Genomic DNA, 27,883 nt, shown 5'->3' with positions numbered 1-27,883 from the left:
AGTTGTGTATTTTTTTTCAGCTGTGGTTCCCTCTTTTTTTTGCGAGAAATAACAAATTAACCTAATCATTAACTCAACAAATAAAAAATGCATCTCTAAATTAATTAATAAAAACTGTTATTACACCCAAACCTCTATTTTATCGTAAATATAAATAAAATATCATCTCACGTAGTGAAAACAATATGAAAATTGTTCTAGTAAGTGATATATGATTGTCAAACGCATACATGAATACATTATGTTACAGATTCCACCGATGTACGGCCGCGTCCGAATCGGCAGCAGATGTCACCTAGAGCACCGTTCCATCCGGGGACTCAGCTAGCCTCCGTTGTCCGAATTCGCGGCAGACGTGGAGTCGGAGGGGGGAGCAGAGAGGCGCGACAGATGCACGCTTGAACTCGCTGTGACGCCGCGCTTGGCAGCCATATTCTAACTTTCATTTTGTACAGACAACATTTACTGATTAAAAAATATAAAACTCAGTTATACTTTAACATTTTATCGATAATACTGAATATAGAAAAATTGTAAATAATAAAATAGCGTGTTACATTTTTAATATGAGTAGTAAATAGGTTGAAATCATTGTCATGTTTGTTTGGCGTCTGCCTTCTGCTTCCGTGCGATGCGCTTGCGCCCCAGAGCGCAGTGGGTGAAGTTTGGGCTGACACCTGGCGGGAAAAATAACAACCGTACTACAAGAGGACATGTAGATTCGGACGACTTGGACGTGACTTCGACAGCACGTGAGAGCAACAGAAGAAAACAGGGCGAAGCGCTTGCCAATCCGGACAGTTTCCGGTGAAATAATTATGATGAAATTACTTTCCGGCTCTCGTCGGTGAAACCTTTGATCGCACACCGGACACGTTTCAATATTATTGTGAGATTGAAGTTCATCGCTGGATAATAGGAGCATTTGGTTTCGATTCGCGTAAGAGGCTGCCAATAGTCTCAACCTCTTCAACTATCTTTTCAAAAAAAATATTTGATTACGTCTGCTCCTCGGTAAACATACGGTTCATCTATCCTATCCTGTCGCACAACAACAATATCCGAAACTCGAGGCTTCGTGCGGTGATGTGGAAGAAAATTCGGGGGATGAAGAATATACATGACTTGATTTATTTATTTCTTCTCTTGTTTTTTCTGAGGGCATATGCGAGTCTTATTCAAGAACTGGAATAATTGCGCCTTTCGAATCAAATTTATGGAGGGGTAGAGAGTGGGCCAATATGGACAGGTTAGAAACAAGTGATGTTATGATGATAGCCGTCGCCATTTCAGAGTGGCAAATATTTAACATTAATTGTTGAATTTTATTTTAGGCTAGGCATATTGACTTCGTCAATTTTATCAAAACAACCATTATTCATCCTCATCGTTGCCATTAGCCAAAATAGCCTCGCTTCTTTTTTTTCCTAATTTTTCGTAGTGATCTCCGTTCACACTTGGCTTTTGTAGATTAACAAAAATCGTCTGAAGTTTGAACACGTCATACCGGTGCAAGCTGTTTTTGTGATTGTTCTCCTCGATTATTCAAAATATCTAATTTTCGCATATTCAAATACACACAAGTGGAGGGGGTTCATGCCACATTAGTGATTTTAAATTGTATTCTCAGAGCCATGCACACATTTCCTAACATTGTTGCCTTGTAGTCGATGAGTTGTGCAGGTACAGCTGTGAAGTTGTTAATAAGACCCAACACAGACAAGTCACCCAACATTGCTTTTCGACATAGATTTTTAACTAGAAAATTGTTATGATTACAGTACACCCATATCAGTATACAATAACATGGTGCTATTTTTTCTGTTTCTGTTGCCAACAAAAGCAAATCTACAGACCACAAGTTCGAGAAATAAGACATTAACTATATTTTGCATACATGTAGGTACGCCCCCCCCCCCCCCCGCGAGGTGTGTTATTGGAAGACTCAATACATGTGAGCAGTAGAGTAAATTTTTTTTCTTTTATTTTGATGTCCATGCATTTATCTGAACCCCCTTGTCCAACCAAAACAAAAACTCCGGTCCTATCTGGAGACTGCAAAAACTGATATGTATGTTTATTCAGAAAAACTATCCATGGACAATACCGTTGCGCCCTCCATGTGCATTTTCCTTGTTGGCTGAACGCGAAGATGCCCGAGACTGCTTTCGAAATTGCTTTCAGCCTCGCATCACGATACAGCCGTTTTCTACAATTCTATTAGCCTACTATTATTATCTAAAACTATTTTATCACACACAATCACAAAAATAAAAAAAAATAACATTTCTCTCCTTCACTCGCTTTTAGCTATCGTCCAGTGTTCTTTTAGATAGCAGGTGAATCATGACTAGCAAAAATATTGAAATCGAAATATGAATTATCCATTATAACCCCACCTCCTTTTTTTTCTCTCCTCTTCTTTACATGCACGCTCGATGACATTGAAATAAGCAAAAACACACCGCTATGCTTAAAAAAAATATCCATTGTACAACTCTATAGGTCGAGGTTCATAAGCTTCGTACATCTCATGCGAGGAACTGCATATCTTGTTTACAGTTTATAGTGGTATCATATTCCTTCACTCGGGAGACTTGCAAGACAGCTCATTACTAGATCTGTTTTGTCGATATGAGAATGCTTGCTATCAGTAATAAAATTTTTATGGTGTTTAACCTAACAGCTGAGGGGCCGGGGCATTCCACATTTACCTTTGCTAGTACAATAAATATCAATATTTTTTAAGTTATGCAATAATTTTTGACATTATATTCATGTCCATTTCCAAAACTAGATTTATATACACAAACAACTCGCTCTTGCATTATATTATCTATTGTGAAAAATTCTCGCATGTTCGCGAAACAGAAAATACACGTCATAGCTTCCGTGAATCGAGCGCAAAATTACTGGAGCACGCAAAATACCGTATGCCAAGAATAAAATATTCCAAATGCAGGCATCATGCACAAATAGAATAATCAGGTTGAATTTACAGTCTAAAACCACCATGTTCTGGCAGCAAGTATCAAAAACATGTGGTTAGGAGATTTTGATAGGGGGTGAGTAAAATAGTTGTTGCAAGTTACCTTTTAAACCCAGTACATATATAGGAATATATTGCATATAAGCAGTCTCACTCTCTCCGTATGTGTGTCAGGTGGTCGTGTCGATCGTTAGTTGTATGTCACAGCTGAACCGTACTAGGTAATATTTTTACATGAGGTAAGTTGGCATAATCTGCGAGGGTATATGTTTCAAGCTTCTAGCTGTAGAAGATTAGCTTTAGCCTATTTGCAAAATATAAGTTTGGCTCATCAAAAACAACTCAAACAGTGTTGCCAGCTGTAGGTTAATTTTCCCCGTTATACAGTTGCAAGAGGTGAGTTGCTTATACCCTATCTGGAAGATGTGTCCATGGCTTATGTCGTAGGTTAATTTAGTTTGCAATAGATCTTGTGTGTTGGCCCTTACAAGTAATATAGCTGCCTTTCTGCCTTTGAGTCACCTGTAAGGCTATATGTGGGTGGGCAAATGAGGTTAGTTTAGTTTACAATAGATCGACCTGTCATGCTATATGCTACTTTCTGCTTTTTGAGTTACCTGTAAGATTATATGTGGGTGGGTGAGTGAGGTTAGTTTAGTTCACAATAGATCACACTTTGAATTTGCTCACACTCTCTCTGTCTGTGTGTCAGGTGGTCGTGTCGATCGCTAGTTGTATGTTACAGCTTCACCCAAACTAGGTAATATTAACTGTACTTCAAAAAATAAAATTGTGTGTATCTCATATCAAACTAGAAATAAAAAAATCAAACATTAAGCATTCATGCAGATTAATTAAGCCATAAATTCAAAATTTTAACCCCCACACAAATCACATTACATACATACATACATGTGGAAAAACAAAAATATGCTTTTTTTTCACCCCCATGGTGTTTACAAGAGCCCCCCTGTAATTAAGACTAATCAGAGAGGGGGGGGGACCTACAGTTTCAAAAACCACTTGTGCAAGTATCGAATCCTTAAATACCACTGTGCCATAAGAGGAGAAGGCCCGGTGAGAGGGGGTAGAAAGCTGGAAACATTAACACCGCTATTGCCAGTTAGCGTCTTCTTCATCTTATTGCATACTTATCATCTTATAGAAGATTACGCCGTCAACTTGTAACTTGTAGGTTAGCCTCGCCTGTGAAATATCATATATTTAAAAACAAGAGGTTTGTGAAGCAACTAGTCAGTGTTGCCAACTCCTAATTGTAGGATAGCTTCGCCTGTAAAAACAGATTACGCTGAGAGCAGAAGCCTATTAGCAGGTCGTAGTAGATTACACTGAAGAACCTTACAGTAAAAAAACAGCCTTATAGGAAAATAATAAAAAAAACGCCAGCGCGCGCACGTGTGTATAGCACGTGTTTCCCCCGAGAGAGGTTTACAAAAATCACAATAGGTCTCTCTCTCTTCATCTTACACCAATATTGGTATCTCTATTTTTTTAGTTGTAGGTGGGTTGCCAACGCACTCTAGTTAATAATACTACATATTATACACGCACACACATACTGTGCTGCCATCCATCCATCCCTCTCTCTTTTACGGCAGTATATATTTGTTGCCGGTTCTCCTTGCTAAATTGGCTAAACCCTTGCCAAGTAAAAAAACTGTAGGTAGGTGTGTGGCAACATTGTCGGTTGTTTAACTCTTCCCTCTCTCTCTTTTTTTTTGTAAAAAAACTATGGCAAAAATATCAGTAGGTTGGCAAATTGCTTTATGCAATTAATTAAGGCAAGCCTCAAGCAGTATTGCCAGCTCCTTGCTTTAGGTTAGGTTAGGTTAGGTTGGTTAGGTTAGGTTAGGTTAGGTTAGGTTAGGTTAGGTTAGGTTAGGTTAGGTAGGTTAGGTTAGGTTAGGTTAGGTTAGGTTGGTTAGGTTAGGTTAGGTTAGGTTAGGTTAGGTTAGGTTGGTTAGGTTTGGTTAGGTTAGGTTAGGTTAGGTTAGGTTAGGTTAGGTTGGTTAGGTTAGGTACAAGCCTCAAGCAGTATTGCCAGCTTCTTGCTTTAGGTTATATTAGACCAGAACAATAACCTTGGTGATTTTTTCGAGTAAGAGGTTGGCAACACTGCAGAACAAGCCTCAAGCAGTATTGCCAGCTCCTTGCTTGAGGTTAGGTTATACCCAAAAACAACCTTGGTGATTTTTTCGAGTGAGGAGTTGGCAACACTGCGAGCGCCACCGAGCGCCATTTTCTGGCGCAGAACCCGGGCACCCCACTACTTTGGTGATTTTTTCGAGTAAAAAATTGGCAACACTGCAAAAAAAACCTCAAGCAAGATTGCCAGCTCCTTGCTTTAGGTTAGGTTAGACCAAAAAAAAACCTTGGTGATTTTTTCGAGTAAAAAGTTGGCAACACTGCAAAAACAGCCTCAAGCAAGATTGCCAGCTTCTTGCTTTAAGTTAGGTTAGACCAAGCTAAAACCTTGGTGATTTTTTCAAATAAGAGGTTAGCAACACTGCGAGCGCCACCGAGCGCCATTTTCGGGCGCAGAACCGGGGACACTGCTCTACTCAAGAAAAATACAGAACACTGTTTTTAACTTCCGCGCCGCAGTCTCCTAACTGTACAACGTTGCACTCCTGCCATTGGTTGATCGCCACGCACACCCTCTGCGTGGCCCCACCCGATATCGCTTCTAAAAGCGTGCGTCGTATAGTATTATCCAAAGCCACTGATCAGTGGGAATCTGACGATAAAGAAGGCCGGAGTGTGGTACTGACCACATCACCTCCGATGTAGCTGAGATCGATGCTCTTTTACTACCTCCACACACCCCCTGCACGACACGGTGCGATTCAGAGGGGGGAAACTTCACCTTTTATTTTGGATTCCACTTTCTTTACACTGTAAGGGACCTATAAAGGAAGACTGAAATTTTTCCAGAGTCCATAACCTTACTCTCTGTCTCTCTCTTTCGTCACTTCCCTTTCCGCCTTTAACGCGAGTGTCTCACAATTTCTCGTTCCTCTATACATTCATGAGGAAAGTTGATACAAGGGCGAAAGATGAAGCCAATGTGGAACACGCGAAGCCAAGCTATTCCCCGGGCCACTCAGGAAGAAGGAAAGAGGTGAGTATTGGAGGGAAAGAAAGAATGCCATGACTCGCAGCTTAGCTTCACAGTGGACCTAGAAACAATGGAAGACAAATTTGATACCCCGCCCGCTCCCTTCAACTCCTCAACTGGCATGCTCGGTAATTTGAAATCTCTCCCCAACCACCACCCTACTTTCTCTGCACCCTTTTTTTTCCATATTTCCACGACGGAAATATTGGTTCTGGCAGACAAACGAGTTGAGTGAACAATAGGCAAGGTTCGAGAATGGAAGCAGTAGAACGCAAACACCGCCATGTTGGAATGATAATAGGTCCCCAGGCTCAATTTTTTCCCCTTTCTTTTACCTTCGTCTTTCAAACGAAATAGAACGTGCAAAAATAAGGGTTCCTCTGTTGAATATTTTTTTCACCTTTTTCGAACCAATGATCAACCACGAACGGTCTGCAGCTTCCTGCATGGATTCAAGCAATGATCTACAGGAAGGGGGGGGGGGAGCATTTGGGCGATCAACATTTCCAGACATCTCTCTCTTTTTCTTGCTTGCTAAATTTGCTTGGAAAGAAAGTATCTCAATATGTGACCAGAGGCTTTGTAGCTTAACAACCACATGTTTCACCAACGATTTAACGAGTAGTATACGTAATAAGTAAGTTGGTTACATCAACAGGTGAATATGTCCTTATTCATGAAACCTAGTCGCAGAAGTTGAAACCTTAGTCGCAAAATTATACCTAATTTTAAAAAGAAACACCAATATATGAAAGACAAACATTACTTCTCACTTGTGTAGTGATTATAAATTATAAACATTAAATTAGTACCAATTGCAGTTGATTGCAAACCCATAGCAATTAGTAAACCACTTTGTCACAACAGTTGTCTCAACTTCCCCTCTTTGGGTGTTCATAAAAATGAACAATAAATACTCTTTCATTGTCAAAAAACTACTTGAGTGTTTGGCAAGCACAATTTGTTGTATAAATAATGGAACGTAGGCTGGAATTTGCAACACACACTACCTTTCCCTTAAGTTAAATATCTCAACCATTTTCCATGCATATTTCACCATACCTTGCTACATATTTATGCAATATTTATCGAAAGATAAGGATACAAGATGTCCGGTCTCAAGTTACGACTAAGGGCCAAATCACAAAATGCGTCGAGTAAGAAATTAGGGAACCACTTCGTATACCGCTCCCTCGAACGCAATCCCTGTCCTATTCGGACGTTTCGAGTGTACTCGCCACAAAAAAAAATTGCATAGGCGCAAAATCGTAAATTCTAGTTGCATTTTGTGACATGCGATCGCTAATTATAAACACTGGCTCATACACACATAAATATATAAATATGCAGAGAGAATGAAAGAGCTTCTTCCTGAAAAAAAAGTTCTGATCTTTTTTTAAAGATTTAAGAATTACAGTTACTCGTAAAACTACTATGATATAGTCGCTCACCAATTATCTTGCTTCCGTTTTTCTCGTTAACGCAAATTATTATGAATTATTGTTTCTCATCCATGAAAAAAAAAGTGCCATTACGTTTTACTGTTGCGGACTGCCAGGAAAAGTACAGTGTGTGTGTGTGTGTGTGTGTCGGGGTGTGCCTGTGTGTGTATGTGTGTGTAAGTACTTTTTAATATTTGTTGATTTGTAGCCTAAAGTGGCGTTGATAAAGTACCATTTTCTCAAGCAGCGACGGCGATAGAGGCGAGGTTTTCCCGGTTAACTAATCAACACACGTAATAAATATTTGCTCTCTTCAAAATAATATGCATTTTGTGTAGCATTAAATTGTATAATAAATGTGACCACCACTCCATAAATCATATTCCCACGCCCTTTGTGCCTCCCCACATAATTTTGTCTTGCTTCGTCTCTGGTAGGAAGATAATTTCTGTTTTTGTTTATTGACGGAAAAGGGAAAACATTGCACGGATTGTTGTGAAGGAATAATTTCATCACGCCATTTAGTTTTTTAAAAAGCCGTAATTTATACACGAATCAAACTGACAACGGATTGCTCCTGTAGATAAAAAATAGTTTTCTTGCGTTCAAGTAATAATAATCGTACTTATATTTGTTGCATACATGATACCTTTAATGATATCATAGAAACATTCATGTATAAACTTGATGATAAACTATGTGTAAAACAAATTTATAGATAACTCTATGTTACTAAAAGTGCGCCAACTATTTTTGGAATTTGAAACAATATCTGCAAAACGCCGTTTAGTTATGCATCCCAAAATGCTCTGGTGTTGTTACATCTATGAGATAACACAATTCGTTTGTAAGTTCTGAACATACTGTAAAAGCATAACAACACAAGTTGTAGTTGTACTTATAGTAGAATGTGCTGTGGATTCCGTGGGCAGTAATCCGCAATTTACAAAAAAAGATATCAAGATTTTTCTAAAAAGAGAAATATTATTGTGTGGAATTAGGATAAGATATAATATAACTTAACTACCACTTATGAAACAATTGCTGCATACCAACCAGGAACACCACTTAATGTTAATGCAAGTACTACATGATATATCTGATACACTGACAAGACTAAATTCCTAAGTTTTTTGAGGTTAGGATTAGAACATATTTTTCAATTACAAAATATCTTTTGCCTTTTCTCTATCAAACTTGCTCTGATATAGAAAATTTTCAAACAGCTTACGAAGAAAATACAGTCAGAGAGTTTGGAATCAGTTCTTGCCGTACACATCTTTAATCAACAAAATGCTCATATCACTTCATCTCTATTTTCTGGCAAGGAGAAAAGGAAAATTCTTTATTAAGTTCGGATTCAGCCTATAAATAGAATTGTTAGAAAAAGGTGTTATTTAAAATTCAGTTGTACAATTTTAAATGTACAGTCACCGGCAAAAAAACGGAACAACTAGACCCTGAAATACTCGCTTCCCTGCAAAGCGTTGTGTGTGTTGCCTATCTCTACGGCGGTGATAGAACTTGCCATTTAAAATCCACTTTTCGCAGTAGAGTTAGGCAACACACATAACGCCTTGCAAGATAGCAAGTATTCCAGGATCTAGGTGTCCCATTTTTTTGCCGGTGACTGTACATTCATTATTTTATAAAAGTAATTCAGGTCTCAAGCTTCTTTCATCCATCTAACCGTATATTTGTGAATGTAATAGCTTCTGAAACTGTTCTATCGAATATTGACATTGAACACTTACGAGTATCATAGTAACGAAAAATGCACGTTCGATCGGGATTCGAAACCGGGGCTCTGGGATATCGTGCCTTCGAAGAAACGAAATAGATGTGAAAATGACGAATATTAAGCTAATCTAATGCTGGTAACGTAAGGTCACTGAAGTGTGAAGCTCTCCCTCGATCTTGACAGATGAACGGACGTAGAGAACAATAGCATCTATCCTCCCCTTGTTGGATGTAATATAAAGGATTCTTTCTAAGAAATGCCACAAATTTTCAAACGGCATTGTACGATTGTCGCCCACACACTGACTATTCTTCTAGGTCTAAAAGCGGTCTACAACAAGGACAAGAGAGAGAGAGAGAGAGCTTTTACTTCAAGTGACGTAACACCCCTACCTCAATCCCCCCTTTTTTATTGTATCACGCCACAAAGGTCTGAATTGGAAAGTGGATTCTTTGTCCCTATAGAAAAAGACGGGGGGCAGGGGGGTTCCAGCCTCGCCGTGTGCCTCATTCAAGTCTCCGCATCACTTTGCTTTTCCTGTTTCCTTCTACTTCGGAGTGATTCATTACGCCACTGGAGTGTCCAGAGTGGAAAGATTTTCACCCGAGTCTCAAAGTGTAGTAAATTACCTTTGTTGTCAAATGTCTTTTATTTCCACTTCACAAAAGAAGAATAGCTAGCCGTGAAAGGGAACCTAATTACAGACAACTATTAGTTTGGATGAGTTTTTTCTGTGTACTTCTAAGCATGTCAGGACAAAATTAATTATAATTTTGTTTGACATCATCATCGCTTGATGAGCAAGTTGAATATAAATTCAGTGCAAATGACATTGAATGATTTTCAAGGAGCTGCTAATTTTTACCAATCCAGTGGAGAGTGTGCAACAATACGATGACCCATTCAAATGCCGATCACTTGAAAAAGAAAGAAAGAAAGAATGGAAAGAAAAACATGAGGGAAGAAAAAGAAAGGAGGAAGGAAAAGTAGAGGAAGAAGAATGAAAAATAGAAGAAGTAGGAAGAATAAGTCGAGGAAGAAGGAAGAAAAAGTAGAGGAGAAAGAAGGAAGAAAAGTAGAGGAAGAAGGAAGAAAAAGCAGAGGAAGAAGGAAAGATAAGTATAGGAAGGAGGAAAATGACGTAGAGGAAGAAGGAAGAAGTAGATGAAGAAGGAAGAAAAAGTAGAGGAAGAAGGAAGGAAAAGGAGAGGAAGAAGGAAGAAGAAGTATAGGAAGGGGGAAAATAAAGTAGAGGAAGAAGGAAGAAGTAGAGGTAGAAGGAAGAAAAAGTAGAGGAAGAAAGAAAAAGTCGAGGAAGGAGGAAAATGAAGTAGAGGAAGAAGGAAGATGAAGTAGAAGAAGGAGGAGAAAGAAGTAGAGGAAGGAGGAAGGAAAAGTAGAAGAAGTAGGAGGAAGAAGTAGAGGAAGAAGGAAGAAAAGTAGGGGAAGAGGAAAAGAGAAAGGAGAGGAAGAAGAAAGGTGAAAGACGGAAGGAAGGAATGAAATGGAAGGAAAGAAAGAATCGAAAGAGTAAATGAAAGAAACAAATTATGAAGGAAGGAAGAAAGAAATGCATCGATATTTGGCCTTCAAATACTGTAATTCAAATCCGAGAGAATCCGCGGGTTTGCCTCACCTTGATTTTCATGCCAATAATTATCTCTGTTTATTCCCTCGTGACATTACTGATGATTTCTTCTAGACAAGGAAGAACCCACGTGCCCGATTCTGGACCAACTGATGCTCTCCTTTCATCGTCATAGAACGATGGTTTCCGACTTGGCAAGGAATAAGGCTAGAGGATAGTTGGTCGTATCATGTACACATTTATAGTTGAAGATTAGTCTTGAGGCTCTGTCTTGGCGACTACAATAGTCGATGTATCGACCATCGGTGTACCCAGACTTATTTCCAGAGGGCGACCAAAACATTTTTTTTTCCAGGGGCCAAGACAAAACATTTTCCGGGGGGTGGGGCAATCAAATATGTACTTCGAAATTGTGGCAATGCTTTATTTTGGATTATTTGAAAAGTGAATAACATCTTACTTCTTAATGCAAAAAAGCACAATAAAACAAATAAAATTTGTCATCACTTGCTTCGGTAAGAATTTACAATATAGAGAAAGTCTCCAATTTCGTTAATTTTCGGTATACTAACTAATTTTGGCCTCCTAATCATGAATCTGTTGTAAAAAACCGGGGGTCACGTCTGGAAATTGTACAAAAATTGTTCATTAGCGCCAAAAGCCATCCACGGGTAGCCCCACAAACCATTGACGTTAGCCCCAAAAACCATCCACGGGTAGCCCCACAAACCATTGACGTCAGCACGGGTAGCCCCACAAACCATTGACGTCAGCCCCAAAAACCATCCATGGGTAGCCCCACGAACCATTCACACGAGGTTAGGTTAGGCCTGTTAGGTTAGGTTCCATTAGCACTCATTTCACCCCTAAATTCATCGAAAAATGTAGGGATCGTACTAGAATTGAACATCATAAATCATTTTCTTGTAAAACAAAGGCGTGGTTGTACACAATGACAGGAGATTACATTTTTGTTCGTAAAACTACGCATATAGAGTAAGGTGGGGTAAGACTGCGCGGCGGGTAAGACTGCGCAACGGTTTTTCGAGGTGAAAATCACACACAGTTGGCACCACTGCGCCACCGTTACTTCGTCCCAGATGGTAGCTAGCTGTGGACAGTGGTAAAGATACGTTTGAAATTCGTGTGCTGAGAGAGGTAAGTAAAAAGATTTTGAGGATGTTTGCTATTTATTTTGGTACTACGTGTTTTGAATACTACGTCACTGTGAATGTATACACTATTACGATGTTGATGGATAGAAGAAGCTGTGTTAATGCCGAGTCCATCTGTGTATTAGTTTCCATTGCTTTATGCAATGGCTGGGCAGCATCACGTGATTTGTTCAGGAATGCAGCACGGGGCACGACTGCGCACGTGCGCAGTTTTACCCCACAAGTGTGTAGCTTGCAGGTGCAAGTGTGTGGTTTGCAAGGCCCAGATATTAGATAGATCATTTTTTGGTCCACTGAAGTAGTTTTATTCATCTGAGTGTGATAAGTGGATGAGTAACCATCCGGGTCGCCCAATCACAGTTTTCCAAGTGGCATCCATTTTTACAAAGGCATATGATGGGAAGGCAGCTACAGTTGGGAATGCCATGAAGGACTTTGAAGTGACTGGATTATGCCCTTTCAATCAAGACATCTTCACTGAGGGCGAGTTTCTTTCCTCTACTGTGACAAATGTATCATCTCCAACTCCAGGTGAGCAGTCTTCAACAAGTGGGGTTAACAATACTGGACCATCCACCAATGACGTGCCACAGCAGACAAATGTGCCTCATGCATCAGCTGAAACTCCAGGTGAGCAGCCTTCAACAAGTGGGGTTAACAATACTGGATCATACGGGCATATTTCCGTTAACCAGATATCACCATTTCCACGTGCAGAGCATAATCAGCACCGCCGACGAAAGGGAAGGCAGTCTCAGGTGTTAACTGGATCTCCATTCAAAGTCAACTTGGAAGCCTCGTTGGCTGAGAAGAGTAAGAAGAAAGTTCAGGGGAATCAGAAACGGAACATCGTTGTTGAAGAAGATGTAGCAAGCAGAAAACGACAGAAGAAAGAGTACAATTGCCCAGGTTGTAATGAGAAGTACAGCGATCCTCCAGTAGAGGATTGGATCCAGTGTTCCACATGTGACGAGTGGTGGCATGAAAATTGCACCTCGTATGAAACAGGAACCTTTATTTGTGATTTGTGTTAGCGATTCCTAACCCAAGTGCAGGACGGGATTCACTATGCCTACTGTGAGAATGCCACGAGAAATGTATCCCATATGATAGAAGAACTTTTTAAGGTGATTTGTGTTTCTATTTATACAAATGTGACTCTGTGTAGAAAGTGCGCATTCTTACCCGAACTTGATCGCAGTCTTACCCCGCGGTGAGGGTAAGACTACGCATTTGCATGGTCACGGTTTTGTAATTGTTTCATGCAGAAATATTGTTCATTCAGCTTTTGGAAATTTACTGTGAATTAGCAAAGGATAGTGCAATGTGTATTGCTTTTTTCATGTGTGTCTGTAGTTTCATAGCTTGAATATAAAATTATGAACTCAAAGTGCGCAGTCTTGCCCCACCTTACTCTACACCTATATATTAAAAAAATTCAATCGGCTTTTTTTCAAATTTTCAGACGTGACCCCCGGTTTTTTTCAACAGATTCGTGATTAGGAGGTCAAAATTAGTTAGTATACAGAAAATTAACAAAATTGGAGACTTTCTCTATATTGTAAATTCGCTCCCTTGCTTCCAACGCTACATTTCGACGTCTCATGTGAGCAGTTTCGTTTTGTCAGTTGTGGGGATCGAACCCAAGACGGATTTGCGATCATACTACCAAACATTCAGTAAAATCACATGTCTATCATAGGTTCAATATCCACCATCAAGAAATAGCTGAACTGAAAACGACGCAATACGTAGTGTTAGTTGAGTTACATGTAGTAGACAGTAGTCAATACGGTTAACAATTCATGCCAGTGCACATTCTATCAATGAATAATTAAAATATTAGCTAATTTATCCACGACGTAAGTTGGTTTCAAAGCAGCTAATGAATCGAAAATTGTCGAAACTAAATTCCTTGCCTCTGAGGAGTCACGTGAAACACTTTGTGACTAAATTCAATTTTCTTCACAGCCACAAACTTTCCCATCTATCGGGAAAACTCTCAATAAGGATACTTTAAGTTGAAATGAAATATTACGGTTGCGGCTGTCAGCTTCCAACAAATTTACTTCGGTCCCACCGTTATTTACAAGATGGGTTTCCCCCCACGAGCATCGGGGGAGAAGGAATTAAGGCTTCCCTTTACTTCGGAATTGAATTCACGTACGCCAAGTGTGATTTTTCTTTCTCCGGATTCGAGGGAAGTTTCCTGTTCAATAAGAATAATCAATTCAGCATCAATCTCCCCCTTCGGATTGCGTTGCTTCCTGCACGAAGCCAGATTTCTCTTAAATGAAAGCGAGAGGGCCTGAAGAGAAGTAATTCGGATTTTTCTGCGGGCGAATGAACTGTCATTTTCAGAAGTGCGACAGTAGCGCCACGCAGTGTGAAGTTTTTACGCTTTGGCAGAAGGAATATAAATTTCTCTCTCTCGGTTGCTTGGCGTTAATTGAACTCTTCCCCTAAGATCTGCATGTCCGTAAAGGTGGGGTTGGGGGGGCGAGCAATTGCCCTCCCTGAGATATCTGGGAAAAGTACATGCAATTCGATTGGTAAAATTGTAGCGTTATTTTATTACAAGTAATGTTGTTTTCTGTTATTTATAGGCTGTAAGTTACAACAATTAGCTGCTATATCCAACAAAATAACGAGAGAGCGTTCGCACCAGAGACATTAGAATCATGTTGACTGTCGTAACTAGAGGTGTGCATGACGGAAAATTCTTGGTCGGGATGAGATTGGAAAGGGAAATTTTTACAATGCCGACGTTCGAGATTGAAGAAAATTCGCCATTTCCCGACTAGTTAAGGAAATTTTCTAAATTTTCCGGCGCAGTGAAAAACTCGAATTATACATACTATTTCAGGCTTTGGTACTATTTATTTTGGCTTGATGATTTCTTTGAAATACGCCAAAAACAAAATGGGGACCCACATTTGGTACACTTCCTCTAATTTCCTATGATGGTGCAAATTTCTATTTTTTAAAACCAACCTGCTTAAAATAAAAATTTGAGCTAATTTTCAATTTTCATTTTCATATTCACCATCAGTATCACCGATCTGATAAGTTGTGACGTTCATTTTGGGTGAGCGCCACTGGATTACTACGTCATAGTAATTGTCCAATCCCCTTGTGCGGTAGAGTTATGGGACTCTTATTTACTTAGCATTCTCAGAACGTGCCAGTACATAAATTACTAACATCTTACTGTTTTATAACGTTTATTAAAGCTATATCACTTGCACGTTCACCGCAAACTTATGAAATCACAACACAATAAGCGGCTGCTTTTCGTTTATAACACTGTATTTTAAATATTACACATCACTTTTCACGACCCGAACAACGTTCAATCTTCAGACATTCTGTTGTCTTGGCAACGGATTCAACAAAGGATTAGACAGTTCTAGCAAGGATTATCTATTCATTCATTCATTCCTTTATTTGGAACCTAACAGCTTTTATGCCGTTTTTTGTCCATAACAATACACACACAATTGTTTTACAATAAAATTATCAGTCCTTCCCCCCTATTTTACAGATATTACATTTTTTTTTAATTGTTTGAACTAATTGTATACAATTTATAATATAAGGGGAAAATTTGTAAAGACTCTTGTAAGAAGATTTAAGACCCTGTAATACACTTTGCGAGTCAGTAAGTATTAAGAACTTTCGTAAATTTAATTCCTGGCATGGGGACCCTGACCTCTACCAGGCGCGTCCCTCGGGTGGCGGATGAGGGATCCCACCAGATATGGTGGGGTGGTCCGAATATAGAATAAGGACCCGTGGACCAACAGGGAGCCCAGTGCCTGGGGGCTTAATACTGGGCCACCCTCTCTCTAGGGGTTAAAATATAGAGAGCCGGCCCGGAGGGCGAAGACCAACGGTTCCAGAGGCGGAAGAGGATCATAGAGAAAATCCCAACGGCAATGGAAGCGGAAGAGTCACGACCTTAGTGGCCAATATGAGCCACTAAGAAGCGGATTGGATATCTCCGTCAAATATCCAAAACCAACTGCCGCCTTGCAGAAGTGTGGGAGCACCAAAGGATATTGGAGAAAACCCTGAAAATAAAAATCAGCCTGGTCGTTGGGCTAATCCCCCACACCAGACTAAAACTAGCGGATTCAGAGAAATAAAGGTAGCCTCGGAAAGGATGGATTTAGTAGAAGACGACAAGCAAGGAAATGGAATATCCGAATTGGAACTTGGAATATTAAAACAATTAATGGAAAAGAAGTGGAGATTGTAGGAGAAATGGAAAAGTATAAACTAGCAGTACTAGGACTAAGTGAAGTAAGGAAGAAAGGCAGTGGTATAATGTGCCTTGAAAGAGGATATGTGCTGAGATATGTTGGAGTAGGTAGAGGAAGAAGAGCTAAGGAGGGAGTTGGAAAAATAGTTAATGAGCAAATGGAAGAAAGGGTGGAATCATGGGAACCAGTGAATTCAAGGATAATAGTAGTTAGACTGAAAATGGAAGAAAGAATAACAATAATACAAGTTTATGCCCCGACAAATGATCAGGACATATTGGAGAAAGAAGTTTTCTATACTCAATTACAAAGAGTAGTGAATAAAGAGAATGAAGAGAATAGGAAGGTAATATTGATGGGAGATCTTAATGGTAGAACTGGAAACAATAGGATGAGGTCACATGGTTGTATGGGACCATATGGAGGGGAAAGTGTGATAAATGAAAATGGACAAAGATTAATAGAATTCTGTGTAGAGAACCAATTGCTACAGGGAAACTCCTTTTTCCAGCATAAGAAAATTCATAAAATCACTTATGAAGCTGAGGGAAGGGAGGCAAAGAGTATAACAGACTACATAATTTACGCAAGAGCACTTCGATATGCCTTTATGGATGTAAAGGTAATTCGAGGTGCTGAATTGAGTACTGACCACAGACTGCTAATAGCTATAACAAGATTTAAGAGGAATAATAGAGAAAGAGATAGGAAGTTTGAAAAGATACAAGTAAAGCAGCTGGCAAAGGAAGAGAAGAGAAAACAGTATAAGGAACTAGTAGAAGAAAAATTGAATGAATTGGAAATAAGAGGAATGGAAATTGACAGTATGTGGGGAAAATTTAAGGAAGTGATACTGTATGCAGCAATTGAAGTATGTGGCAAAGTTAGGGTGAATACAAAAAGGAAAAGAACTAATTGGTGGACGGATGAAGTAAAGAGGAAAGTGAAAGAGAAAAAGAAATCATGGAAGAATTACCTAGAATTAGAATCAGAGGAACATAGGTTAATATATGTGCAAAAAAGAAATGAGAGTAAATTGGCTGTAGAGGAGGCAAAGCGAAAATCATGGGAGAAGTTTGTAAATGATATTGAACAAAGTTTTGTAGAACATAGAAAGCAGTTCTGGAATATGGTCAAAAGTCTGAAAGGAAAATGGGGAAAAGCAGCAAGAGCTATAAGAAATAAGGAAAATGTACTAGTCATAGGAAGGGAGAATGTGATGGAGGAATGGAGAAAATACTATGAACAAAAGTTCAAGGATAGGACAAATGAGCAAGAACAAGATGAGGAGCAGGAACAGGAACAGGAGGAGGAGGAGAGAATAAGAAACAGAGAAGAGGAGGAGCATGTAGAAGAAAATATGATGATAACAGAGAATGAAGTGAGAGAAGTAATTAAACGGATACGAATTGGGAAGCAGCAGGATGGGATGGAATAGCACCAGAACTTATAAAATATGGAGGACCAAGAATGGCTGAAATACTACTGAATATATTAAGGGAAGTATGGAGAACTGAGACTATACCAGAAGAGTGGAAAAGGAACATAATTGTGCCAGTACACAAGAAAGGGAGTAATAAGGAATGTGATAATTATAGAGCAATATGTCTATCATCAGTGGTATATAAGATGTGTACGAATATATTGGAAAGGAGGCTGAGAAAAATCCTAGAGGGAAAACTTGAAGAGGAACAAGCTGGATTTAGACCTGGGAGACAGACTCAAGATCACATTTTTATATTAAGAACAATGATGGGGAAAATGCTGGACAAAAATAAAAGAATATACTTAGCATTTCTAGACTTGAAAGCGGCATTTGACTCGGTACCTAGAAAATATCTATGGGAGGCATTAGAAAGTAAGGAAGTACCTAAGGAACTTATTAAAGCAATAAGAAGCGTATATAAGGATGTAAAAGGAATAGTAAGAATAGAAGGAAACGAGTCTAAGGAATTTCAAATAGAAAAAGGAATTAAACAGGGATATAGTCTCAGTCCTTTGCTTTTCATTAATGTAATGGATGAAATAACTAAAATTTGCAAAAGAAGAACCCCAAGAGTACAAATAAGATATTGGAATATGAGAGTAGTACAACTGCAAGTACTGCTATATGCTGATGATATAGTCTTAATTGCTAGCAGTAAAGAGAATTTACAGAGGAGCGTAATAGAATGGGGAGAAGAACTTGCGAGAAAAGGGATGAAGATTAATATTAAGAAAAGTAAAGTTATGCAGGTGGCAAAAGGAGAAAAAGATCATGAAATAGCAATTAGATATGGAAACGAGAACTTGGAAGAAGTAGATGAATATGAATATTTAGGAACCATCATAACAAGTGATGGTAGGTGTGATGAAGAAATCCTAAATAGGAAAAGAAAAGCAAATACAGTATATTATCAGTTCAGTAAAACAATAATGGGAAAGAAAGAAGTGGCAGTAAAGACAAAAATGCAGCTATACAAATCAGTATTGGTCCCTACATTAACATATGGAATGGAAAGTTTACCACTTCAAGATAAACATCTGAGTAAAATTCAGGCTAGTGAAATGAAATACCTGAGAAGAGCTGTTAATAAGACTAGGAGAGATAAAGTGAGGAATGAAAGAATAAGAAGAGAAGTGGAACAGGAGTCGCTAGAGAAAATAATTGAACAGAGACAGCTAAAGTGGTGGGGACATGTATTCAGAATGAATGAAGACAAAAAGGTAAAGCAAATTCAAGAAGTAAAGGTGCAAGTTAGGAGAGGTAAAGGAAGACCAAGGATAATGTTTGAAGACAGAATGGAAAAGATTGGAAGAGAAAGGAATGAGACAATAAATATGATGAAGAGAATGATGAGAAACAGACAGGAATGGAAGAGGTGGATCGAGGCAACCAACCCTACGCTATGATGGCAGAAGGGGACTAGAGGAAGTAAGTAAGTAGTAAGTAAATTTAATTTTTGGACATATATTAAAGCTTGGTAAATTGCGTAAGATTCTGCTGTAAATATTGAACAGTCTTGTGGAAGCCGAAATAATAGGTCTGTTTTATGTTGTGGATCGTACACTGCACATCCAACTCCTGACTCACTTTTAGATCCATCTGTGTATATGAAATAAAAACTTGGCCATTGAGTAAAATATTCCGATATGTGCGAATAACGAGGGAAATAAATATTATCCAGAGACTGTTGAGGATAATCTAATGAAAAAACAGGCCGTGAACGCATCTGTAGAACAATCTGGTATTCTTGACAAAACGAATTATACAATTCTATCCATATAGCAGCATTTCTGTTTGTTATTTTTCCTGTTTCATATAAGTGTATCATATTTGTTAATACATTGTTGAAAGGATGCTCACAATATGATTTCACTTTGAAGAGCATATTTGCAGCTAACATCTTCTGTCTCCATGAAATGGAACATTCACCCGCTTCCATGTATACTACTACGTTTGGAGTACTGTTCATATCGCCTAAACATCTCAAGAATTTCCTTTGTATGACATCAATGGAATTCAATTTTCCTTCTGTCAAGTTACACATTGCCAGTAGAGAATAATCTATCATAGGCCGAAAATAATTCTTGTAAAATAAAAGCATAACTCGAGGATGACATCCCCACTGAGTATTTGCTATTGCTTTGAACAAATTAAACACTTTTTCTGATTTGACTTCTATTGCTTTTATTTGGTCCTTCTAAGTTAGTTTTTCATCCAAGATGACACCTAAATATTTTACTCTGGATGTAATGGGAATTCTTGTTTTTCGAGACATTGAGTGAACTATTGGAGGTGTTCCCTTTTTACTAAAAATTGTAATATTAGATTTTTCCATTGAAATGGAGAGTTTTTTCCTTTCAAGCCACTTTTGCACTTCCAATATTTGTTCCTCTAAAACAGGAAAATCAGTATGAATTTGTGTCGTGGACATATAGATACATATATCATCTGCATATTGAAGATAATTGACTGTTGGAATTAATTTCCTTTTCATCCCAATCATATATATGTTGAATAACAAAGGACTTAAAGGACTTCCCTGAGGTAACCCTTTGCAGGCTAAATACGGTCCTCTACTTTCACTGAAAAATTGGAAATATACAGATCTTTTACTCAGTAACTTCCATAATATCAAAACATTGTTGTGAGGTATTTTTAGCTATTGTATTGTTTGGATTAGGATATTAATATCTACATTATCATAAGCTGCGCTTACATCTAAGAATGCAGCTAATACAATTCTGTTTCTTTTCAGTGAGTCTAAAATATACGAGGAAAGTGTGATTAATCCGTCCTGGAATCCTAATCCCTTTCGAAATCCTATTTGTTCGAACTCAAATGTGTTTTGGCTTTCTAAAAACCATTCTATTATTTTTTGTATCAGTTTCTCAAATATCTTTCCTATAACTGACGTCAAAGCTATAGGTCCATATGATTTACCTACTTGAGGGTCCTTGCCTGTTTTTAAAATTGGAATAATCAACTGTTTGGACCAATCTTCTGGTACTTTTCCATTATTTAAGAATTTATTAAAAAAGTGTGCACATCGCCGTTAACGCTACATCTGGAAGGTGATTAATTATCGAATAAGTAATTCCATCCATCCCTGAAGCAGATTCTTTACTGTTGCCGATGATTTCATAGATTTCCTCTTTTGAAATTGGAGTTGCAAAACCTTTCGCCGAACGCAGTTTTGATGTGTAACTACATAATTCATTTGGTGTTTCAATTACTCCGTCTGGCACTGTAGGTATGAGTTTCTGAATAAATTCAGTCTTCCAATGTGATTTTAAAGGAACCACATTTGCTGTACGAGGATTTTTGAGCGACCTAAACTTTTTCCACACATATCCTAATTTCATGCTTGGGTGTAAATTTTCACAAAATAATTTCCATGATTTTCTTTTTGCTTTTATGCATAATCTCTTTGATTTGGCCATAGAACGTCTGAATGCTATCCAGTTCTCCGGATTTGGTTGACGTGAGTATCTTCTTGCTAATTCGACTCTATGTAGTTTTGCTTCAGCACACTCTTCTGTCCACCAGTATATCTTTGGGAAGTGTTGTAGACTACTTTTTATCACCCTGGGGCAACTCAAGTCCATTGCAGCCGAAATGATTTTTACAAACTCCTCATATGTAATATTATCAGTTTTAATCCATCATCCTCTGAGAAATAAATAGTTAAAAGTTTAGTATAATTAGACCAATTAGCTTTGAATACTTTCCATTTACGAATAGTTAATATTCTTTCGTTTGTTGCATGGCAATAAGCCAGATAAAAATAACATGGATAATGATCGCTTGTTCTCAAGTCCATATCGGCCTCCCATGTAAAGTCTGCACAATACTTTTCTGAAATTAATGTTAAGTCTATAGATGACGGATTGCTTCCATTTCTAGGCACATGAGTAGGTGATCCATCATTTATTATAGTTAACTGTTCCGCCTCCATCCATTCAACAACAGTTAGACCCAACTTATCTGCTGCCTGTCGACCCCACAATGGGTGGTGGCAATTGAAGTCTCCAGTTATGATTAATGGAGTCTTGAATGAACTAATCATAGACCTTAAATGCTTCACTGCAATTTTTTGCGATGTATAGGAAGATGGTATATAGATCGAGATAACGGTAAATATTTTATTCAAAATTTGCACCTGTATTCCCACTACTTCCAGCCGATATACTCGAAGAATCACTAAATTGGGATTAAATGATATGGGTTGGAATGCCAGACTTTCATGTACAAATATACCTACTCCTTTTCCGCCTTTTTGATTAAGTACTGCGTGATAATTTTTTAATTCAATTGAAAATCTTCCATCCCCCCATACTTCACACACACATATAATGAGAGGATGATGCCCTTCTATCAGTTTCATGAGTTCAAGTTTTCTTGAAGGAAACGAACATAAATTCCATTGCACAAACAAAAACATATTTTTCATGTGATAACTTTATGATTATTATATTTAATGTTGAGCATCTTCATATGATTCAAGCTCTTCAATTAGTTTCAATAACTGTGAAGTAATATTTGCACAATCTACTAGAATATTTTTAATTCTCTGAAGATTATCATCCACAGTTATGTTCGACGTTAGTTTCCCCATAACTTGTAATAAACTAATCATTATTTGCTTTTGAGAGTCATATTGTGGGATGCTAGTCCGTAATTTTCGTTTTTCCGTTGTTGTCACTGACGTTGGACTGCTTTGGGAATTTAGTAAAATATAATCTGGTCTTTCTTGTTCGTTTTGGGTTTTTAGGTTTGTCACACGACTTTAGATTTTGCATAATTTTATTTATCATAACTTCTTTACTTTTAAATATCTTCTCAAGTCTTCGATCAGCGTAATTATTGTTCATATTGTAAAGTTGAGGTTGAGAAGATTTCCAAGAATATAAGTTTCTTGATGTCCCTGATTCCTCATCTCTTAGAGTGGCCAGCACCTCATATCTGTTACCTGTTGTAATTGCTGAACTTGGAGCTTGTACAAAGGAAGACTCTGCTTTAGTTGTTTTTAACACTGGGAAATCTTGTAGTATGTTTGCATAAGAATAATCGTCTCTTTCGGTCATAAATGAACTACTAGAACTAACTTTTCTCTTTGCTTCTTGATATGAACAGCCCTCGTATGCTATCACCTTCTGAATTTCTCTTTCCTCTTCCCACTTACTGCACGACCTCTCAGTTGCAAGATGATTTTCTGAGAAATTTATGCATTTAGGTACTGCAGCACATATATCATCATGTTCATAATCACCGCACCTTGGACACATCGCTTTGGACTTACAAACATCCTTTGTATGAGAGAAACGGAAACAATTCCTGCACTGCATCACAGATTTTATTGTAGGTTGTACCTGAAATATGTTACTGAGTAGTTTTACATGCGAGGGCAACCTTTGTAATTGAAACGTTACGCTGATCAATTTGGTCGGTTTGAACCCAAATTCCCCATTTTCTTGATAAATCTTCTTCTTCATTCTTTCCATTTTGATTATTTCAATATTTCTCTCAGCCTCTGCTTCATCTTGTACTTCTTCTAAATTTATATGTAATGGTAACCCATATATTAGTCCCATTCTGTGTAAAAGACTCTTCGGAATTTTGACATTTACCTTATACTTCTTATGAAACTCTTTGTTCAAGTAAAAGTCATTTGCATCATTGGAGGTTAAAAAGTAAACCTTTGCACGATTCGGACCCGATGCCTTAACATAATTCACCTTAATTCTAGCTTCTCTTAAGTGACTGCCTAACATAATAGCACTAAAGCTACCAACATTGTGTTCCACGCCTTCAACAAGAATAATATATGGGCCATCGTGCCCAGGATAGAATAAGTCATTTTATTCACATTATCCTTTGATTGCATTGTACGCTCTAATACGTTTGCTTTGAAAAGTTTTGGAGCATTTATAGATTCCTACTTTCCACCAACTTTTGCTCGATTTCGTTTTGTGTTCTGACTTTTTGGTTGCTTAGCAACCAATTCAACATCCATATTTTCTCCGTCTTTATTTGAAGACGTATCCTGTTTTACTTCCACTATTTCATTCATCTCCATTTGGACGTCCTCTCTGTTTTGATTAATAATTTCCTTGCTAGACATTTCCTTCACTTGATCATGTGTGAATATACACATAGGATCCATAGTATATTCCTCGGCCAACATGTATATAAACAGGATTCCATGGACTTTGACACTATGCTTGTAATAAAAAAATTAAAAACCATTGATTTAAGAACTTCTTAGAATGAAATTTGTTGAATTTCTTACAAGCAGGAAACTTTATCTGGATGGCCCAGAGCCTTCCATGCTATCTAGATTTTAACACAGATTTATCTTCTAAATCACAAGATTATTTAATATTAACTTACGTTTCAATAAATGTACTGTCTTGTAATGACACAGAACACTTTTACAATAAAAACGATGATTAAATCCACAATTTAAGCTTCAATTTGTCTGTAACTATATATTACGCAACTAGCTAATATTTCACCACAGACTATCCTCCCAAGGATTATCTATTACAGGATGGGACACTGAGCATATTCTCCATTGACTTGTGCGAACACTTTTCTAAGGCCTTGTAAACCACAGACTATACATACCCAGTACAAGAAGAGCCATCTTTCCAAACAGAACAAGTAGGATACACATAGTAGATGATGTTTCTAGTTCAATGGAATATTATTAGCTTTTCTACACAAAAATTGGACTTATTGAAATTAATAACGGAATGCCATCCTTTAATTCTTTGCTTACAGGAAACTAAAGGTACACAGTATGAAACATACAAAACTGTTCATTATAATTGTTTAGGCCCACCCTATTCTGAAAATGAACGAGGTATTAGCATATTTATCCATGAATCAACATCATATCAGGAAATTCAGATATCCAAACATCATAAACTCTTCCGTGATTATAAAGTAGAAGCACGTGCTATCCAAATCTTCATAGACGGGAAAAAATAACAATAATCAATATTTATATCCCATCAAATTACAATTCTCAAAATATAAAAGCGCCAGATTTAGAAGCATTGATAAATAATACCCCTAGCCCATATATCATTATTGGAGATTTTAATAGTCATCATATCATTTGGGGCTCACAATCATCAGACAGATTTGGGTCCAGCATTGCAGACTGGATAGAAAACAACTCATTTATTGTCCTAAATGATGGATCGCTCACCCATGTCCCACGCAACGGAAATAATCCCACATCAACAGACCTCACTATAATATCAGAATCATTATTATCAAAATTTCAGTGGGTCATAGCGGAAGAACTGTATGGTAGTGATCATTATCCCATTTATATTCATTCTCATTTTATATCCTCACAACCAATCCCACATATCATATTTCCCATAAATCGCTAGAAAATTAATAATCTATCATGGGAAAATTCCTCTCAATCGGTTTCATACTATACACTACTCCAAATTATCACAGAAATTTTATACATTCTTAGTTCACGGAAAAGAGTAAATTTATCACGAATAATTTTTCCAAAAATTCATTGGTGGATCTCAGAGTGCGAGACAGCAAAAGCCAACCGAAAAAAGAGAGAGAATCAATTTGCTTCATATCCCACCCTTGAAAATCGAATATTATAGAAAAAATCAATAGCACAAGGAAAAAAATATTTCTGCAAGCCAAACGTCAAGCGTGGATTAAATATTGCAATTCAATAGACATGCAGGAATCATCCCGAAATGTGTGGCATAAATTTAATTCCTTACGTAAACCATGTCCACCTCGTAGAAAACCAATAGATAATAGTTGGCAATACCAATTTTTAATGCTTTTGGCTCCACCATCAGTACACCTTCCATATAAAAAAATGGAGGAAAATATTTCAAACTTTTCACTTGAATTCCCTCCCATTTCTACAGAGGAATAAAAAAAAAACATAATTAATAACGTTAAACTCACTGCACCAGGTTTAGATGGAATACCTTATCAAACCATAAAATATCTACCGAAAGCAGGTTTAGATATACTTCTATCTTTTTACAACAACATATTCCGTACCGGTATAGTACCGAGGGAGTGGAAAGATTATATAGTTCTCCCAGTTTTAAAAGCAAATAAATCACCACATTGTGCTACATAATGTTAATTTCAGTCTTTAAAAAAATATTCGAACGAACGATATACCTCAGAATTACCTGGACACTAGAACGTCAACGTTTCTTTTATCCTACTCAACTTGGCTTTTGAATCAATTATGGCAGTCAAGATGCAATAGCTATCCTAAGCACTACAGTTCAAAATAGCAAAATTAGTCGTTCATACTGTTAAAGTCTTTTTATAGATGTAGAAAAAGCATATGATTCAATCAATTTACATATGCTCTGTAACAAATTAGAAAATCTTTTAATTCATCCTCAATTATATTCCAATAGAAAGATATATGGATGGTTCTCAGAAGAAAAAAAAATGGTGACCCTCGTTTGACTACCATAGGAATTCCTCAAAGTGCACCTTTGGGTTCTTTATTATTTAATATTTACACAAATAAAATTCATTCCTTACCTCTTTATCCATTCCAGATAGTACAATACGCAGACGATTTCTGTTTTTACTGTACTATAGATGATGCGACTCAAGGCGTAATCAAACCGCAGAGATTAATTAACACCATACGAGAATGGTTTCATAATGCAGGATTAATTCTTAGTGAAAAAAATCCAAAATTATTTGTTTTAATAACAAACGCGTAGACAGTTATCCCAATAATATTTTACAAATTTCTGACGTCCCAGTGACTGATTCTCACAATTATTTAGGATGTGCATTTTCATAGACGTTTTACATGGAATACACACATTTTATATTTACTAAACAAAGAACAAAAGTTTTTAAACATAATTCGTAGCATGACAACAACCAAATGGGGTGGCCACCCAAAAATTTTACTTCTTTTTTATAAAAATTGCTTTCGCTCATTTTTCGACTATGCAGCTTTCAGCTACGGGGGAGAAAAATCCAGTCTACTCGACCAAATAGATATATTACAAAGAAAATCATTGAGAATTTGTCTAGGTCTTATGCAATCAAGCCCCAATGTTAGTGTTTATATGGAGAGTAAAGAAACATCTTTGAGTCACAGGCGGATTCAATTAACAATAAAATTCCTCCTTAATCATGGGAAAATCATCCTCATCCATTTAATAAATTGTTTGAAATACAAAAACAATGGGCTGAAGCCGATGTAATAAATCCTCATACCACCTCATATTTCTTTGTGTACTGTCATTACTATTTCCAGAACTTCGATCTAACACTTTCACTCTCTTACATCCTTTGATTTATCAACTGGATATTCCATTATAGTATACTCAATGTTCAATTCACTTCAGAGATCTAGGTTGTGTACAGAGAAAAATGGCCAATGCATGTAATGATTTCCACCGATGGTTCAAAGAATAACAAAGGTGTAGGATGTGCCTATTACATTCTAGAGAAAAACATTTATCAACAATTTAGATTACCTATAGATTCATCTATTTTTATTGCGAGAAGTTACGCTCTATACAAAGCCTTACAATGTGGAATAGCTGAAGAAATGTAGACTCGAAATATAAAGTGATTTATATTTATATATATATATATATATATATATATATATAATTTATATATTTAAAAAAATAAGAAACAGCAAAAGGACCAAAAAAATGAATTATTCATAATAATCGTTTTATGTTTGTGATTCTGATTAATTTGAGAGACTAACTATCAATCTTAGAAGAAAACATTAAAACAAATACAAAACAATAACGATGTCCAAAGTCGACAAGATAATGCTGACAGGGACAGTTAAAAAGAAGAAGAAGAAGAATGCTGGACATAAACAGCCACCTGTAAAGCTGTAAGTTCAATAAAAATTTGTTGAGTTGAGTTAAGTTGTTATAAGTACATTTCGATTTAGTGTGGCTCTATTTTACTTTCTGAACCAAAATTTAGGTTCATTGTGGAGAATTTTAAAGCTTCTGTGATTCCCCTTATGCTCCTCCTGGAATGTTTAG

Source organism: Lepisma saccharinum, chromosome 1 (assembly GCF_977018435.1).
Source record: "Lepisma saccharinum chromosome 1, izLepSacc3.1, whole genome shotgun sequence".
In the NCBI taxonomy this organism is placed as follows: Eukaryota; Metazoa; Arthropoda; class Insecta; order Zygentoma; family Lepismatidae; genus Lepisma; species Lepisma saccharinum.
The sequence above is the reverse complement of the archived record's forward strand: the minus strand, read 5'-3'. Positions refer to the sequence as shown.